The sequence below is a fragment of the Prosopis cineraria genome, unplaced genomic scaffold (genome assembly GCF_029017545.1).
Source record: "Prosopis cineraria cultivar Desert tree isolate PC_DT_omini unplaced genomic scaffold, ASM2901754v1 PC11, whole genome shotgun sequence".
NCBI classification, from domain to species: Eukaryota; Viridiplantae; Streptophyta; class Magnoliopsida; order Fabales; family Fabaceae; genus Prosopis; species Prosopis cineraria.
The window spans coordinates 37773334-37785071 of record NW_026555342.1 but is presented as its reverse complement, the minus strand read 5'-3'; the positions used below and the strand labels follow the sequence as shown (position 1 = coordinate 37785071).

At 31.6% G+C, this 11738-nt stretch overlaps 1 long non-coding RNA gene across 2 annotated transcripts; it reads right to left on the bottom strand.

Annotated features, from left to right (window-relative positions):
* Positions 1-2024: 2024 nt before the first annotated feature.
* On the bottom strand, positions 2025-6181 carry LOC129287026 (uncharacterized). Of its 2 annotated transcripts, XR_008587576.1 has the most exons (7): positions 6010-6181; positions 5113-5231; positions 4923-4977; positions 3410-4764; positions 3246-3270; positions 2498-2536; positions 2025-2329 (listed from the first exon to the last, which is right to left on the bottom strand). It is a non-coding gene; the product is annotated as an uncharacterized LOC129287026 (long non-coding RNA). The 2 variants fall into 2 exon arrangements; XR_008587577.1 differs by lacking the exons at positions 4923-4977; positions 5113-5231.
* Positions 6182-11738: the final 5557 nt, after the last annotated feature.

Here is an 11738-nt window from a genome sequence, read left to right as displayed (position 1 = left end):
TTGCTGGGATGCAGATCTCACGTGAAATCTGATATGATATGATTTGTACCATTCCCGCACGGTTTCTTGTGGCCTTATATTAAAAAAAAAAAAAACGCTTTCATCGCCTGTTCTATACATACTCGTTTTGGACTATGTTTGTGTCAGATGACTTTTTAGAGTAATTGAATGAAAATATCTTTTACATAATATAGGCATCTTGCTTTTATCATGTCACGGATTTGAGCAAGCCACAGGGTTATCATGATTCATGACGAGAACCAAAATATGGCCAATAAAGTAGTAAAATAATTATTAAATAAGGGAGAATTCTAAATAAGAACCAACGATGTAACATAATTATCAATGATTTTAAAAAAATTTGAAATTTCAATTTAGTCTGGGAAATAAAAATAAAAATAATTTTAACTATGAAACGATCAAAGTAGCCTTCACTTATTAAGTAAAATCACTAATTATTAATTTCTTACTTCACTTGTTAATTTACTAATATGAGTTGTAAATTACATGAGTTCACATATCAATAACTATATAAAAATTTACATTAGTTGTTCAATCATAAGCAGTAATATCAATTGTTAAATTGCTAACTTTACTTATTAATTTACCAACATCATATGTAAATTGTAATTTATAATTGATGTTAGTAAATTAATAAGTTAGTAAATTAATAACTAATGTTACTACTTATTGATAAATAAATATAATTTACAAGTGATATTGATAAATTAATAAGTGAAATAAAAAAATTAACTAATAATTTTTCATAAAAGTAACAAGTACTTTAATCTTTTTACAATTAAAATTATTTTTACTTTTATCCCCTTGGGTTAAACTAAAATTTTAAGATTTTTTGAGACCTACAGGCAATTATGTTATTATATCCCTAATCCTTATTTAAAATTCTCCCTATATTTAAAGTTTTACATTTGAGTTCAGATTTTGTTTTTATAGGAAATTTTTATTTCAAGTAGATTTGAGTCGTAAAGTTAGTATTCCATATAGATGGATCATATTTCTTTATATGAGTTAAAAATACAAAATTGTTTATGATTAATTTATCTAATCTTGATTAACTAAATAATTTTTATTTAAAACGATCTTCCAATCTAATAGGAGCATTTATATTGCTTTCGGCGACATTCAGTTTTTATATTTTTTATTCATACACAAACACACACAATAGTAAAACTAAACTAAAGGATAATGATGAAATGCGAATGCAGGTCAACATCAGTGCATTGCCATTAATTTGAAAGTCCCGGAGACACTTGTATTGTCATTTTCAATCCATTTGAAATATTGAATTATTGATTATAACAGGTGGTCAACGAAGGACGATCTCATATATATATATATATATATATATATTTCTTAATGGCAAATAGAATAAGCTCTCCCCACATTAATGTTTATGGACAAGAGTGATCAAGCTTCGAGAAGACAAGTAGAGGAGATTGTTTTCAAAACAAAATAAAACAAAAGTATATTTGATTATATTAATTTAAAAATTAAAAAAATAGACTAATAAAGATAATTACACCCTCCCTTAAAAAATTAATGCATTTTTAAAAAGTTAAATATTAAAAAATATAAAATATTTTTAATCTTTCAAAATATAATCATTATCTTTTGTTAAAAAAATACTTCCATTGATAATAATTTTATATTTATTATAGGTTATTTAATAAAAATAAATATAAAAAGATATAATTAGTTGAAAAATAAATAACTGCTTTATTAAAAGATAAAATTAATTAAAAATATTTTATATTTTTTAATAAAGGGAATATTTGTTTCAAATGATTAATATTTGATATTTATTATAGAAATTGGATAAACTAACTTTTTTCAATAAAAAATTAAAAAAATGAAAATAATTTTAAAATATTTTTTAAAAAATTAGAATAATTTTAAAAACAACTAAAATCAAAACACTTATCCAAATAAATCTAAATTAATTTTTACTTTTAAAAATAGAAAACAGTTTTTAAAAAAATAAAAACCAATCAGGCATTGGGTTGCTTACTCCACTAACCATGCAATCATTACAACTCGATAGGCTCCTACAGGCTACAGCATTACATTACAGAAAGGAAGTCAATGGCAGAAGATCTGCCACAGGGAAGAGAGAGAATAATGAGAGAACATTCCAATTTATTCATAGCATACCCTTTCCACTCAGTGCCTCGGCCTGATGTTTGATCCGAAGGCTGCGTCTGAGACCAGTTGACGTTTGGGCCTTCCCATCATCCGAGCCCAATGCCTCACCACCTTCGATCTGATCCGTCGACTTTAATCCATTTGGGAGCGCAGCTGTGAAATTCTACTGCGACACATGCACATAGGAGTTCACTATGTCATACACGCTTAAGCGTAAATGACTCAATTGAAATAGATCACAATACCAATGTAAAAACTCAGTTCGTTAAAATAAATAGACAAAGATATTTTGAAAGCTTTTTAAACATAGGAATTCAGGATCCAACAATCTCACCTGGGAAATGGGGACCATATACACTTTCTCCACCATCCCCTACAAAAAGATTAAAAATGATTAAAAATTATAGCAAACTGGGCATAATACCAGATGAAACTTATAATTGCAATTAACATTGTAATTATGAAGAACTGCTTGGTCTAAAGTACTCAACAACATTATACAGTATTGAGAGGATCCTTCACAGAAGAATTTATATACAAGTAAAAAAGTATTTTATATAAGTTGAAAATTTACATATACACTGATATGTATAAATATCAACAGTAGTGGCCGGTTAAACTTAGGATTTCTAAACAGATAACATCAATTGCTAGTTAACAAACTTAGAAATCCATCCTAAGTCATAACATTTTTAAATGAAAAAAAAATGATCTAGTTAACATCCTCAATTGCTAGGCTTAATCTAATCCTACTTTTAGCGACCCAAATAATTTCAAGACAGAGGATACAAAATTTACTTAAAATCAATATATTAACATCTAAATATATGAGAACATCATGGTTCATTCTTCAAATTCCATGCGAAGAACAAAAAAGAAATGAATCTACTTCCATTTAATTAGTGATTAGTAATAATTAGTTAAAGTAATAATAATTGCTTCATGTGATGACTAAAGATGATCTTACGAAAAATGACATGGATCAAAAACATGAAAATGAATAAACGTATTTATCAAATTACAAGCTTCAAAAACTAGTCAAGCGTGCCATCCTAAGGTCAATGAATCAATAGAAAACATACCCGTTTTATAGCAAAAAGCACCTCCCTACAAAAAGAAAACCAGCCATCAGTAACTAGTCTTGATGGTGCATTGCATACAAAACAGTTTCAGACACTGCAAACACTAATTAGCATTATAAGATCGACAACTTAGCAAGTACAAGCCCAAAACTATCATTAAATACCTTCACATAGGAGCCACCGTCCTTAACCTCATGAAAGTAAGCGTCTTTGTAATACAGAGGCATTTTAGTTTTTGGACTGCTTCCCTTTTCTCCTGAACAACAACAACAACAACAACAACAACAAACCTTTATCCCACTAGGTGGGATCGGCTACATGGATTGCAAGACGCCATTGTGCTCTATCATTTATCAAACTTTTAGGAATATTATTAATTAAGAGATCGCATTTAACAACTTCCAAGAGTGTTCTCTTAGGCCTTCCTCTACCTCTCTTAATCGGACTCAAAGTTATATGTTCCACTCTTCTCACTGGTGCCTCCCTTGGTCTTCTTTGTACATGCCCAAACCATCTTAACCGATTTTCTACCATTTTTTCCTCAATAGGTGCTACCCTTACTTTTTCGTGTACGTGCTCATTTCGAATTTTATCTTTACGTGTATGTCCGCACATCCATCGTAACATTCTCATCTCTGCTACTCCAACTTTATGCTCTTACTGTCCCATTAGAGCCCAGCATTCACTACTATATAATATTGCCGGTCTGATAACAGTGCGATAAAACTTTCCTTTAAGTTTATTAGGCACATTACTGTCACAAATAACTCCTTTGGCTTTTCTCCAATTAAACCACCCAGCTTGAATTCTATGTGAAATATCTCCACTGATTTCGCCATCATTTTGAATAATGGCTCCCAAATATCTAAACTTTTCCACTTGAGGTATAATTTGATCTCCCAATTTCACTTCCAAATTATTGTCGAATAGTCCTTTATCAAATTTACAATATAAATATTCCGTCTTACTTCTACTCAGACGAAAACCTTTCGACTCCAATGTCCTCCTCCATAACTCAAGTTTGCAATTAACCTCTTCTCTTGTCTCTGCTATAAGAACTATATCATCCGCGAAAAGCATACATTTCAGGATTTCCTCTTGAATATGTTCCGTCAAAACATTTAAAATCAAGTTGAACAAATAAGGACTCAGAGATGATCCCTGATGTAGTCCAATCTTTATAAAAAAATCCTTTGTTTGACCACTAGGCGTTCTTATACTAGTTTTTACCCCCTCATACATATCTTGTATGGCTTTAATATAAGCAATCCGTACTTCCTCTTTTTCTAACGCTTTCCAAAGCACTTCTCTTGGTATACGGTTATAAGCTTTTTTCAAATCAATAAAAACCATGTGTAGATCTTTATTTTTAAAACGATACTTTTCCATTAATCCCCTTAGTAGATAAATCGCCTCTGTAGTTGATCTACCTGGCATAAAAACTAAATTGATTCTCAGAAATACTTGTCTCCAATCTCAACCTGTGCTCAATTACTTTCTCCAATCTCAACCTTTTCTCCTGAACAAAGAGAAGAATTAGATGAGAAATGGGGAAGCCAATCATAAACCATAAAATCAAAATAAATTAGCACGTCCAAGGGCTTATTCAATAAGTGAGACTGCAATTGCAGTTCAGGAGCATTTTACTTGGGGGTTATAAGAAAATCAAATTATTACCTGTACACAACAAACGAAAATTTTTTGCAGTGAAGGGGGCAATGTCAAAGAATAGCTGTGAGCACCAAAGAATTCATTAGGTTGCATTTTTACTCTCGTAGTCAAAGTTGCAAAAATTTTTAAAAAAATAGACTTCATCCTGGATCGTGACAATCATTTTAATTCTAAAGTATTAAAAACAAAAAAGTACCTCAAAAACCATCCTTTCATAATGGCCCCCTCCTATACAGACATCCAAAAAAACTAGGGGATTCTTCTTCTTTGCCATTGTCTTTCTTTTGGGTATTTGAAATCAAACCAACAAAACCACTAAAGTCAAAAAAAGCAGTAAAAAGTCACCAATTAATTATTGATACTGTGTAACATTGCATCTAAAGTAGACCATGATATTAGGACATCATATTAAAGTCACCACACTTATATATAAGATTGACAAACAAAAATTTCCTACTATAGTAGGCCTCCATGGGTGGTTCCTTATAAACAATGGTAAGAGAAAATTATGGGCATATATGCTCAAAAGTGGTCGCAAGTCAAGTAAAAGACTGTAATGGAGCTCTATCAGTATATTTCATACAACTCAACTTTCTTATCGTGATAAGAGCAGCTTCTTTGAAAATTTGCTAGTTCAGTTAGGCAAAGCCATAGTGAAATAGGAGTTTCCCCAAACATAGTATACAACTTATAAACCAAGTACACCTTGACCAAGCACCCCTTAAAAATTTTGGTGGGTTAAAATAATATGCCATCAAATTACCAGTGAATCACGATAATCCACACCAAATAATTCACCAAGTAAAGTGGTTGCTATAAATCAACTTAACTGGAACTAATGATGTGAAACATAAATTCATCAAAAATAATCTAAACCCTCGCCATACATTTCTAGAAAAACCTAATGGAGAATCAAGCACACAAAAAATCAACCAAGAAAGAGAAATCATATCCACATGTTTGCATATATAGACAGAAGTAAGAGGAATTGGCCACAAAAATAGGGCTGTACAAGGGCGGGGTTAGGCCACGTAGGGTAGCTGCCTATTTCCCAACCCTAAACCCCCTTCAGGAGTAAAGTTGAGCTCAATACCCATCCATGCCCGACAAATGCCTGTAATTGGAAAGGGTGGGCAGGCAAGGGCATTAAAAATGTCTAGAGGTGAACCCTGGCAAATTTTTTCTTCGTCGGCAGAAGCATTTTTCTTCCATCTTAACCAGATGAGTTTTGGTGTGGTATTTCTTCCTAGAGGTGTTTTCAGATATCTTTTGAAGTGATTTGTGGTGACTTGAGCAACGTTTTTTGGTGATTTGAAAGGTATCCTCTTAATGACTTGCATTTACTTTTTTGTCCACAAACCTAAACCTTGAACACCTGTTCGAACCTTTTCAGGGATCAAAATTAGTTATGAGGTGATTTCCAGTGTCTTTTGTGGTATTTTTGGTGACTAGGGTAGTGGATTTCCAATAATTAGGGTAGGTGTTTCCGGCAAGAATTTCTTCTATATTTCATCATGATTTAAGCACACATTTTTAGCCTCTAGCTTGCCATCATGATTTTGATGGTATTCACTGTGATTTCATCTAGATTTTTAACATCATTTATTGTGATTAGTTGTGAATTCATATGGCTTTCAATCATTATTTTACTATGTCTATCTTCATTTGCTTTCATTGATGTTTCTGTTCTCCTCCTCATATTTGAAGCCATAAATTTCCTCCTTTAGGATTGCATAGTAAAATCTCAGTCTACCTTATTTCTATTAGGGGATTTGGTAGCAAATCCTCTGAATCTGAGATATTATTGTAGTTGTTAAACTTGCTTTCCAAGGGCATACATTTTCTCTTATAGTTTCACAATTTTTGGAATCTAATACTACTAGCTTCTTTAGCAGATGCATATGGCTTTTGAATTCTGTAAATGTGAATAAAAAATTGTTTCTCAATGCCTATTCTTGGCTAGGTTTAACAAGATGAACCTTGTGAACATTGTATTTTGTCCGGATTTTTTTAATTTAATAAAAATAATAATAAATAACTAAAAAAATATAAAAATATAAAAATAAAATTTAATCCTTTTTAGGACTATATTTTCAAAACAAAAAAATTTAATTTAATTGATAGGGCTTAATTTTATTTTAGCTAATCTTTTTTGGTTAGGATTTTATTTCTTTTAGTTCATTAAAATAATTAAAAAATATAAAAATACAAAAATAAAATTTAATCCTTTTTAGGATTATATTTTAACAAAATAAAAAAATCTTATTTAAATCTTTTAAAATTTCTCTCCAAATTGTCCCAATCATTCAAAAATATTGGGAGTCAACTGTTGAGAGTTAAATTTCTCTCCTTAAATCTTATTTTTTATTTAAAAAAAATATATATACATGTGTGTGTGTGTTAATCTACTAAAAAAATTTAGAAGAAAAAAAATAATAATAAAAAAGAGGCTGGATGAAACGCTGATCCATCAGCGTTTCACCACAGCTTTAGTGGCTTTTTGCAGAAACACGAGCAACTGAGAACGCCAGAGAGAGCAACACCTGCGCAAAAAAGATAGCCATACAGCCACGAAAAATGCTTTGAGCTAGACACAGTAACATGCACACATGAAAGACACAGAAAGAAAGCAGCTTTAAAAGAACACCGCAGGTGCAGAAGAACCAGACACGCTAGCTGATACACACAGAGAAAAAATGCAGAAAAGAAGCAAAAACAGCACAGAAAAGATAGCCATGCAAAGACACGCACGCACGCGAGTAGAAAAAACTAGAGAGCAAAAATAGAGAAAAGGAGAAAGAAATAGAGAAGACGTGCACGACAAGAGGAAGAGCCTGAGCTTCAACAATAAAGGGATCTCTCACGTAAAGATTAAAAGAGGGGAGAATAAGAAGAAAAATGGGAGGAAAACTGGAGGAAGGAGATTGAGAATGAGGGAGACCGAGAGAAAAAAAAAGTAGAGCATACAAGAGGGAAGAAAAACCAAAAAAGAAGAAGACAAAAAACCTGGAGAGGAGAGGCACAGAGAAGAGAAAAATTGACAAGAAAATGTCAGAAAAATAGAGAAGAGAGAGACTAGATTTTTGCTGGGAGGAGGAGAGAAAAACAAAAGAAAAAATAGAGCACACTCATAGAAAAGAAGAAAACGCAGAAACAGAGCATGCATGCACACATCTCCCATCTCTCCCTCGGTCATAGTCGAACTATGATAGACATGAAAGAAGTTCTTGTGATCGTGATTATCATGTAGATGGGTTGGAGAGCCTGAGAAGGAAACCAGAGGCTGGTGGTGGCTTATCAGACAAAGGACGCAGTGTGATTAAAGGAGAAGGCTGAATCTATACTTTTGCTGCGATTTATCCTCTGTGAGAACTCTCACTCTCCTACCCCTCGAGTATCGTGCAAATTTCAAAGGTCACCATTAGCAAAGAGCTCAGAGGGCAATCTCACCGCTCTACTGGAAAGAGAGGCTTGTTCCTCTGCAGCAGCAACAACATTGATGCTATGGCTGCAATTTATTTGGTGGCTTCACCAATGTTGTTCTCTTGACGTCTCAACAGTGTAGAAAGGAGTTATGGGTGTTGATGTTAGTTCTCACAAGGGTAGCGGGAAGCATTCTAGGACGGTTGATAATATGGAGGGGGGATTAAAGATTCGAGGAAGCCAGAGATAAGCGATTAAGAGTTGAAGGTGAGCGTCTGAGAAGGTCTAAGGTATGTTCAGGTAAGGAAGAGTGAAGATTAGGGTCTTTACCACAATTAGTGGCATTCAAAAATGGTAAATGTTTCATTGATTGATTATCTTATCTACACTGTTGTAGGGATTCTGATCATGTAGCGATATTAGAATATGTAAATCCTTCTCCCATGCTTTCCTATTCATTATTTGCCCGATTCTCTAGTTTCTTGAATCATAAGTGTTTGTAAGTTGAGAACACTGTATGCATATTTTACATTTAATAAAAATAATGATAAAATCAACCAAAAATATAAAAAATATAAAAACAAAATTTAATCCTTTTTAGATTATATTTTCAAGATTAAAAAAATCTTTAATTAATAGGTTTTTTTAACCTAAATAATCTTTTATTAGTTAGGATCTTATTTTTTTTAGTTCATGATTTACATGATAGCACTGTGAGAATAGCATTGTGATTGCTACATGATTTACGTGTTTGGTTTTCCCATTTTAATGAAATAACATTGCTGCATCATATTATTTAATGTTACTTCCTCTTGAATATCATTGAAGCATTAAGCCAAGCGTTTAAGGTTACGTGGCTTAATCACGAGAGAAAATGGTGTACTCCCTATTAATAGCTTTTGTGAATTTTATATTTAAATGAATGATCCTCAAGCATGTATACTCTTTTATGCTCAGATGCTAAACACAAATAGCAATTTTTAGAGTTTGTTGTGTGACATTTTAAGAATCTCCATAGGCACTGAGAATGATCTCATATCGTGTAAATCAATAAGATTTCGCGGATATGAAGATCCAATTTGTATATTAAATACGGGTTCTAATAGCGCACCATTAAATTAACTCTCTTTTTATAATTTAAATCAATAAAATATTTAACGGTATCGTGTGAGATTTAAAGAATCTCCGCAGATGCTAAAATTAATTACCTTATCGTGTAGTATAATAAATCATCACAGATATCGTGATTCACAATTTATATGGTAAATAAATAAATAAATGTTGTAAAAAAATAATAAACATTTTTTATATCATTAATTGATTAAATTAATAAATTTAAATTATAATCATATTGTCTAATTAGATCTTTTGGTCATGTGAGATTTTTGAAACTCTATAGACTTTGAGGATAATCATGCTACTGTGAGAGTCAATAAGGCTTCACAGGTATAACGATTAAGATTTCTATATTTAAAAATATGTGTAATATAATTACACATTAAAATATATTTAAAGTGAATATTATTTAATTCTTTTTATCGTGTGAGACTTTGAATCTCTGCAGATATTTAGGATAATCTCGTATCGTGTAAATCAATAAGGTTTTGCAGATATGAGAGTAAAACTTATATGTTAATGTGGGTTCTAAAGGCCCATCATAAAATTAACTCTCTTTTTATAATCAAAATTAATAATTTATTTAAGTCCCCAGTGAGATTTCAAAGAATCTTCGTAGAGACTTAAATTAATCACATCATCGTGTGGAATAATAAGTCCTCACAAATGTATTGATTTTCAATTTTTATAATAAATAAATGATTTTTTTAAAAAAAATCATATAATACACAATTTAGAAAAATTAATCAAATTAATGAATTTAAGTTGTAATCACATTTACCGATTATATCTTTTAGTCATGTGAGATTTTTGAATTTTCATAGACTTTTAGGATAATTGTATTATTGTATGAGTCAATAAGACCCTGCAAATATGACGATTAAGTTTTTCAATATATATATATATATAAATTATATATTAAATCAATCAAATAAATTTAATTCTTTCATCATCTGAGATTTTAAAATCTCTGCAGATATTTAGGATAATCATATTATCATATAAGCCAATAAAGCTTTGCAGGTATGATGATTATAATTCTTTAAAAAATAGATACATACATATTTAAACAAATTATTACTAACACTTAAAAATATAAATAAATTAAATTACTAAATTCTTTTATCGTGTGAGATTTTGGAATCTCCACAGATATTTAGAACAATTGCATTACCGTATGAACTAATAAGGCTTTATAGGTATAGCAGTTAAAATTTTCAATCATAAAATATAAAAAATAATAATCTTAAACTCTTTTCTTTCTTTATTCCAAAAATTCAAAAATTGAGAAAATAGTTAAAACTAAATCACTTTTTGCAATCTAAAATATATATCAAAATTTTAGAAATTGTTTTACTTGCAAAATGGTGAATTATTTTTAATTAATTTCTCTTCAAAAATATTTTCACCAACAACTTTCAAGCCCGAACTATATGGACTTTGATCACCATCACAGGGTATGTAGGCCTCAGAGTTGGATTCTGAGTCAAGTCCTCCCTCGTAAATAAATAAATATTCCCCACTTAATTCTTAACATTTTTAAACACATGAATATAAAAGGGATAATTAAAATAATTATAAAACCATATTAATAGAGCACAACTGTAATGACCCCAACAAAAATTTAAACTAAATAAATAAATATATATAGGATAACTTACTTAAAGTGTGTTTATATTAATTTTTGGGATAAATATAACAAGTTAGAGACTTGGTCTAGTAGCAGCTGAGCAACCTTTCATATATAAGGTCCCAAGTTCGAATCTGGAAGAGACCAAAAGCAGAGTTAAAATTTTCTTTTTTGCTGGCCGTGCGAAATTACCAAACTGCCCTTAGCTTCATCTGATATTTTTAACTCTTCCTTCTTCTTTCTCGGTCATTCCAGAGCAGAAGCTCTGCGAGAGAGAGAGAGAGAGTTTCATCGTTCCTTTTCCCTCTGTGTTCGTTGGCCGGTGACTGTGGGTGCGTCTCTCGCCTTTGTCGCTGGAGATCGAAAAAAAAAAAGAAGAAAGAGAGAGATCTGAGATTGGACGAATCTTGCTTAGCCTTTCGTGGTCACTGCTTTCTTCCCTTCCACCGTAGCAGGAGCTGCGTTCGCGTAGCTCATCGTCGCTGGTGTGCTCGTGGCTGGTCCTTCCATTTCGGTTAGGATTTTCCCTGTTTCTACGTCATTCTCCCTTGTACGAGCTCAGCGTTCCACCATGTTAAGTCGTTGAAATGGGTACTGCTGGTTTAGGCTGAGGCGACGCTGACTCTGGTTTTCTTTTCTTCCGAACGGTGCTG